Raw genomic sequence first — 7,309 nt, 5'->3', positions numbered from 1 at the left:
AGAATACCTGATTTCTGATTCAATCTCTTCACCCTCTTTTCACCTTCTTAAACCCCTAGAATCAGAAAACATGCAGTTCACTAGTCAGGGTTCCCTTTTTTCTTGAAAAACTTTAGCCGTATTTCAAGATTTCTTAACCACAGTTTCCATCTCTTAACTATACTGAAAAGTCAATTAACGCTGTCCTAGATAAAACTGAGCCTTGGGGGCCCCTGCGAGCCTCAGTCGTTAAGCGTTAAGCATCTGCCTTTGGCTCAGGTCACGATTCTGGGGTCTGGGATTAATCCTGGGGTTCTGGGATTGAGCACTGCATGGGGCTCCCTGCTCAGCTGGAAGGCTGCTTCTCCCTCTTCCACTCCCCGTACTTGTGTGCTTGCGTGCTCTCGCGCCAGCTCTCTAGCTCTCTCTCTGTTGCTGTCAAATAGATAAATAAAATCTTAAAAGCAAATTTAAAAAAACGAGCGTTGGTATACTTGTATTGCCAATATCCTCAGGTATTAGGGTCTTATGCAGTAAATTGTAGGAAAAAAAAAAAACACACAAGGTAATATCAGTGAGTAGTACTCAAGTCAATTTCAGATGTCTTCGCCAATTCAGTTACTGAAAAGTTTGCTTATGATGTATGGATTCTGGCAATATCCTAGGATTCCTACTGTTACATGGTGGTATAGAGCCATTTCAGCTTTATTATGCTTATACATTTTCTATTTAAATATCAGATTCATCCTCATAGATTTTAAATTTCTTGTCAAAATAATATGGGTATCTTTCCATAGCAATAAATGCACTGTACCTAGATAAAATTATTCTTTTTTTGTTGTTGTTAAGATTTTATTTATTAATTTATTTATTTGACAGAGAGAGCACAGTAGGCAGAGACAGGCAGAGAGAAAGGGAGAAGCAGGCTTGATCCCAGAACCCTGAGATCATCACCTGAGTGAAAGGCAGACACCATACCATCTGAGTCACCCAGGTGCCCCTATTCTCTTAAAAAAAAAAAAAAAAGTAAACCAGTGATATTAACTCTAGATTTGGGGCGATTATAATGTGTCAGTTTAGATTCATTGCTTGTAACAAATGTACTGTTGCAGGATTGTGGAATCCAAAGGCCAAGAAAGCATTCCTGAGACATTGTATGGTACAACTTATTAAGTTTATTTAAGTAGCACAAGGACAGGACATTATATGAAGCCAGTTGTATGCTTAGTGCTCAAGGGGGAGGAGATGTGCAAGAAAGATTAGATCATGAATGTTTTCTTAAAATTTCTACTCCTAAAACTACTTTTCCAAGATTTTCTGGTGCTTATCATTCAGCCCACTATTAACCTTTGATGAGATGTATAGGCAGTCATGAGACCCTTTTAGAATGTAGCAACCAGCACACATTTGATCCTCATCAAGACTATACAGGCTGTAGGTCAACCTACTGGGCTCAAGGTGAACATTTTTCTCCTTCAATCCCTCATCATTTCCCCCCGGATCAATTTTTGTTCTTTAAATCTTTAAAGTTGTTGAAGGGTGAAAGGCTCATCTTCTATAACTTCTTCAAGCTGACAGGGGCCATAGAGATGTCCCTAGCTACGGGACTGAAAATGGTCACTATCTGTCTCTATAAATAAATTACAGAGGCCATTGCTATATAGTCCAGAGTGAACATTGGAATAAATTTGTTTCGAGTAGTAAGAATCATCTGTGAGCTGGGCAAAGGAGTCAGGAACTGCTTGCATGTATCTGGACAATAGGAGAGAACAAAGTGAAAGGGACAACATATTAGTATTAATGTTATAATGAAAATAAGAAGAGCAATGAGAAGGTCCTTCAGCGTGGACCACAGTCAACTTTCTAACCAGGAATGTAACCAGTCATTAAGTGGCAGTGTAGGGACTTTAAGAGCACCAATTTGATTACTCATATCAGTAATTCTGTTATATTTTTGTTATCATCTAGAAGATAGACACAACATTCCACTGTAATAATGGCACATGTTCCTCCTTGTGCCGCTGCTAAGATATCTAATGCCATTCTGTTTTATAAAATTACTTAACACATGAGTTGCTTTAGTGTTTAATAACATAATGCTATCTTCAGAATCATTTAAGGCCTTAATTGTGTATTTATCAAGGGCCTCCATGTGCCATTGACATCTTCTAAATCTATTGATGAAAGAAAAAGAGACATCAGATGTTCATACCAATGGAACTTGGATCTTGTCTATCATTGTTTTAGATATGGAAGATTAGCTGGAATTGTGATAGTCCTAGTGCTAAAGTCATGCATAGTGCATCTTCCAATCCAGCCTGGTGGAAGCTATGGTCACAAATTTGGCCCACATAACCTTTATGTTCCATTAGGTGCAAGCTGTCTGATGCCTGATCGCCTTGTCCAGTCAGTAGAAAACCAATCATTTGTCTGTGAAATAATGGCATGGTCACAGGGTTTTTGGGAGGAGCCACTCCATTTGGCAAGTACTCTTGGGCTATGAATCAAGAGCATGGTTTTTCAAGGCACCTGGGTGGCTCAGCCTGTTAAGCATCTGCCTTCAGCTCAAGTCACGATCTCGGGATCCTGGGCATGATCAGACTTCCTGCTCAGCAGGGAGTCTGTTTCTCCCTCTACCCCTCCCCCTGCTCATGCTTTCTCTCTCTCTCTCTCTCAAATAAATAAATAATATCTTAAAAATATCTTATGGTTTTTCTATTCCCAGCATAAAAGGGCCTTTTGGCTTAGTTGTCCTATTTTAGGAGTAAGCAACATATATCCATCACATATTTGATATAAACCTTCCTAGGTGTATCAATTAGGACTGTGTAGTGGGGAAATTTGTCGTCATGAGCCTATCTATGGGTTGCTATAGTCTGTTAAAATGTTGATAGTTTGAGGTTAAGAGAGAGGTGCCTATAGACTAGAGAGTCCCATGTAACATTACCACAGGCCAATAAAAAACATTTTTAGTAATAGAAAGATACCTATATGTGCTGGTATGGGGCTGACTTTATGTTGGGTTTGGTTAAAAGCAGCCACTGTACGCTTTGCCAAACACTCTACTTATAATTATACAATAACAGAGGTGGCTCCCAGGACAAATATGGCTGAGGGATAAAAGCATTAAGAAGCCTTCTTGGTCTAACATCTAGCCTTAACAGTATCTTAATTAGGAGGAATTGCTGGCAAGTGGGAGATGACTTGTCCCAAGAGATTAGGGCATCCCCAAGTACATTCTCCAATCCAATTATAAGGAAGGTGGGGCCATCCATTATCTCCACTAGTTCATAGTTAACCCCATGGGGTGGGGTATGCTCTTTTTTTTTTTTTTTTAAGATTTTACTTATTTATTTGACAGATCAAAGTAGGCAGAGAGGCAGGCAGAGAGGGTGGGGGAGGCAGGCTCCCTGCCAAACAGAGAGCCCGCGGGGTTTGATCCCAGGACCCTGGGATCATGACCTGAGCTGAAGGCAGAGGCTTTAACCCACTAAGCCATCCAGGTGCCCCATGCTCTGACTTTTAAGGAAAAATTTTGTTATCCCAGCCACATAGAATTGATCAAGATGATGGCTGAGTTACATAATTGTTGGGGCGTTCATCCTAGTGTCCAACTGTTTAAATAATCATATGCCCATGGGGTCCCTTTTATTATCCCCATAGAGTGATAAGCAGAAGGATTGTCTATATATGAGCTATTATGGCAATGTGTCTGAAGTTTACCTCAAGTTGTCTAGTTTAGGCAAACAACAAACATTTAAAGACAAAACTAGAATCTTACATCCATAAGGATGCATTATTGAAGCATAATTTTTCTCTCTAAATTCACTCTTATTTCCAAAGACAGCCAAATCAATACTAATTCATTTATAAAACAAGTCCAGTTTTAACAAATTTGGTCTAATTATTTATATAATCTTAGCGAAAATAGTGATTGATCATACAGATCTTTTAAAATCTGCTTTGCTAGGACTTTTTATAAGGAATCTTTAGAATGAACTTTTAATAGCTTCTTAAGACCAGAGTAAAGCCAAATATTTGTTTGCAATACCTATAGATTTGGGTGCATTCCTCTTCTTGAGGTCCCCAAATACCCTGAGGGTTCTTGCACCTGCCAGGAAGTAACATTCTTTACTCACCTGGTAAGGCTGCTGGACACTCTGTAAGCAACATATCAGGCTAACATTCTCAACGGGTTTTAATGGCTCCGTAAAGTCAATCTTAATTCCTTGGAGCTGTCTGTCATATCTCAGTCTATATATGTCTCTCTCAAATATGACATTCCAGTCAAAGCTTTGGTATTATAATCAATGTTTCCAATGGTGTCCTATTACAAGAAGAACAGAAGCTCATTGAACTTGTGCAATGGAAGTAGCCGTGGAAGAAAGAATGCTCATTGAGAGTTTCTGACTTCTGAAAGGTTCAGGTAGAGAGAAAAGTTAAATGCTTCCATTTGTTCACAACGGAATATGTTATCATCTTCCTCAATTTGTTCAGTCCTATTTACTAGTTTTTGTTTAGTTTGAATGCAGCTTGCCCATTCATTCTGGAAATTCTGGAAGCTCAGTTTTATGATTTTAAAGATCTCAAAAACCTGTATCTGCCAGAAGTCCTTTTTATGAATTTCCTTGAAGATGAAACACATTTTGCAAGAGCATCAGAACAATAACTAAAAAATGACAAAAAAAAAAATCAAGACTCAGAAATGGACATGGTTAAGGATCTGATACGGGGTTCATACTTATGTAGCTGACAAGGAAATCAGTTGTTTCTGTGACACACAACATTTCAATCATTCAAGCAATGACCTTATATCAACATATATTAAAACTTCAAGAATTTCATGTATTTTCTAGAATAGTTATAGCATATACCCATCCAAGACAACCTAAGGCTTATCGTTATTGGTTTGACAGTGCTTTCCAAGGAACTTAACATACCAAATAAACAAGCCTAATTAGTCAAAAAGACTTCTTTTACAATTCTGATCTCAAGGAAATTTGTTTAAAACCTCAGAAAGTGGGGCACCTGGGTGCCTCAGTAGATTAAATGCCAACTCTTTTTTTTTTTTTAAGATTTTATTTATTTATTTGACAGAGAGAGATCACAAGTAGACAGAGAGGCAGGCAGAGAGAAAGGGAAGCAGGCTCCCCGCTGAGCAGAGAGCCCTATGCGGGACTCGATCCCAGGACCCTGAGATCATAACCTGAGCCGAAAGCAGCGGCTTAACCCACTGAGCCACCCAGGCGCCCCTAAATGCCAACTCTTGATCTTAACTCAGGTCTTGATCTCAGGATGGTGAGTTCAAGTCCCATGTTGGGCCTCATGCTGGGTGTGAAACCTTAAAAAAAAAAAAAAAATCCTGAGAAACTTGTTGTTTTTTTAAATATGTATTTAAGTAATCTCTATATGCACTACGGGGCTTGAACTCATGACCCCGATATCAAGAGTCACATTCTTCTGACTGAGCCAGTCCCATATGCCCCAAAAACCTCAGAACGTTTTAGAGCACATGCCTCAATAGGATTGCAGGTCACTGGGGCTCCTGGGTGGCTCAGTCGTTTAAGCATCTGTCTTAGGCTCAGGTCATGATCCCAGGTAGGTATCCCAGGTAGGGAGCCTGCTTCTCCCTCTTCCTCTGCCCCCCCACCCCCACCCATTCGTGCTCCCTTCCTTGTTCTCTTTTGCTCTCTCAAATAAATAAATTTAAAAAAAAATTTTTAAGTGATTACAGGTCATTATAAATTTAATATTAACATTTAACTAAGGGATTCTACAGAAGATTATACAATTGTTAGTAAAACTAAGCTCCTTTAACATTGAGAAATTTTTTTTTAAGATTTTATTTATTTATTTATTTGATAGAGCAAGAGACACAAGCAGGTAGAGCAGCAGAGGGAGAGGGAGAAGCAGGCTCCCCATTGAGCAGGGCGCCTAATAAGGGGCTCGATCCCAGGACCCTGGGATCATGACAAAAGCTGAAGGCAGCCACTTAACCAACTGAGCCACCCAACATTGAAAAGTTCTAACTTTCTTAAGTAATCGAAGTCCTGGTAAAGACAAAACACAGAAGCTTTGGTTTTCTGAGCAGATAAAGAATAGAAAGGGGGGAAAACCCCTTCGTTTTCATTTTCTATCAAGAGCAGACCAACAATCTAAGAAAACATCATCATTTTAATGGAGAGAGAAAAAGCAGGATTTCAATCTCATACCAATGTACTTTTAAAATCCATTCATTTCCACATTAGTCCTAACCACATATAAAATTCTACTCCAAAAATTTCCCCTCACAAGTCTTCTACACTTTCTTTTTCATTCAGATTTTGTCCTAAGCCTTTTCTCTCCAAATACCCAGTCTCATTTTGGGACCAAAGTACTTTCTTTCTCTCTCAACAAAATCCCATTCCTTATATCTTTTTGTATTAAAAACATATTTTTATTAATTATTTTTATTAACATATAATGTATTATTTGCCCCAGGGATACAGGTCTGTGAATCATCAGGCTTACACATTTCACAGCACTCACCATATCACATACCCTCCCCAATGTCTCAAAACAGCTTCTTAGGAGGACTCTATCACTTAAAGTGTTTGTTTGGGTTGAGGTTTTTTTGTTTTTTGTGGGTTTTTTTATTTTATTTTACTTTATTTCTTTTCAGTGTTCCAGCTTTCATTGTTTATGCACCTCACCCAGTGCTCCATGCAATGTATGACCTCCATAATACCCACCACCAGGCTAACCCAACTCCCCACCCTCTCCCCTCCAAAACCCTCAGTTTGTTTCTCCGAGTCCACAGTCTCTCATGGTTTATCTCCCTCTCCAGTTTCCCCCAACTCACTTCTCCTCTCCATCTCCCAATGTCCTCCATGTTATCCCTTATGCTCCACAATTGCACTACGGGGTACTTACCCCAAAGATACAGTGAAAAGAACGGCCATCTGTACCCCCAATGTTCATAGCAGCAATGGCCACAGTCGCCAAACTGTGGAAAGAGCCAAGATGCCCTTCAAAAGAAAAATGCATAAAGAAGATAAGGTCCAAATATACAATGGAGTATTAAGCCTTTATCAGAAAGGATGAATACCCAACTTTTGTATCAATATGGATAGGACTGGAGGAGATTATGCTGAGTGAAATAAGTCAAACAGATAGAGTCAGTTATCATATGGTTTCACTTACTTGTGGAGCATAAAAACATCTTTTTCTTGAATACAGAGTTGTTTCCCTAATTTCCATCAGTCTTCATTACATTTAGCAGAATTTTAACCTGTAGAAGCCTTAGTCTCCAGTAAAAATTAAGTAGTAGCCAATTTGGAACTGTTTACAA

At 39.0% G+C, this 7,309-nt stretch overlaps 1 long non-coding RNA gene across 1 annotated transcript; it reads right to left on the bottom strand.

Moving 5' to 3' along the window:
* Positions 1–1,460: 1,460 nt before the first annotated feature.
* LOC132010115 (uncharacterized) lies at positions 1,461–6,961 on the bottom strand. The gene is made up of 3 exons (XR_009402162.1): positions 6,892–6,961; positions 4,119–4,306; positions 1,461–1,731 (listed from the first exon to the last, which is right to left on the bottom strand). It is a non-coding gene; the product is annotated as an uncharacterized LOC132010115 (long non-coding RNA).
* Between the last annotated feature and the right edge of the window lie 348 nt (positions 6,962–7,309).

This window comes from Mustela nigripes, chromosome 2 (genome assembly GCF_022355385.1).
Source record: "Mustela nigripes isolate SB6536 chromosome 2, MUSNIG.SB6536, whole genome shotgun sequence".
In the NCBI taxonomy this organism is placed as follows: Eukaryota; Metazoa; Chordata; class Mammalia; order Carnivora; family Mustelidae; genus Mustela; species Mustela nigripes.
Note: the sequence above shows the minus strand (reverse complement) of the source record. Positions and strands in the feature narration are given on the sequence as shown.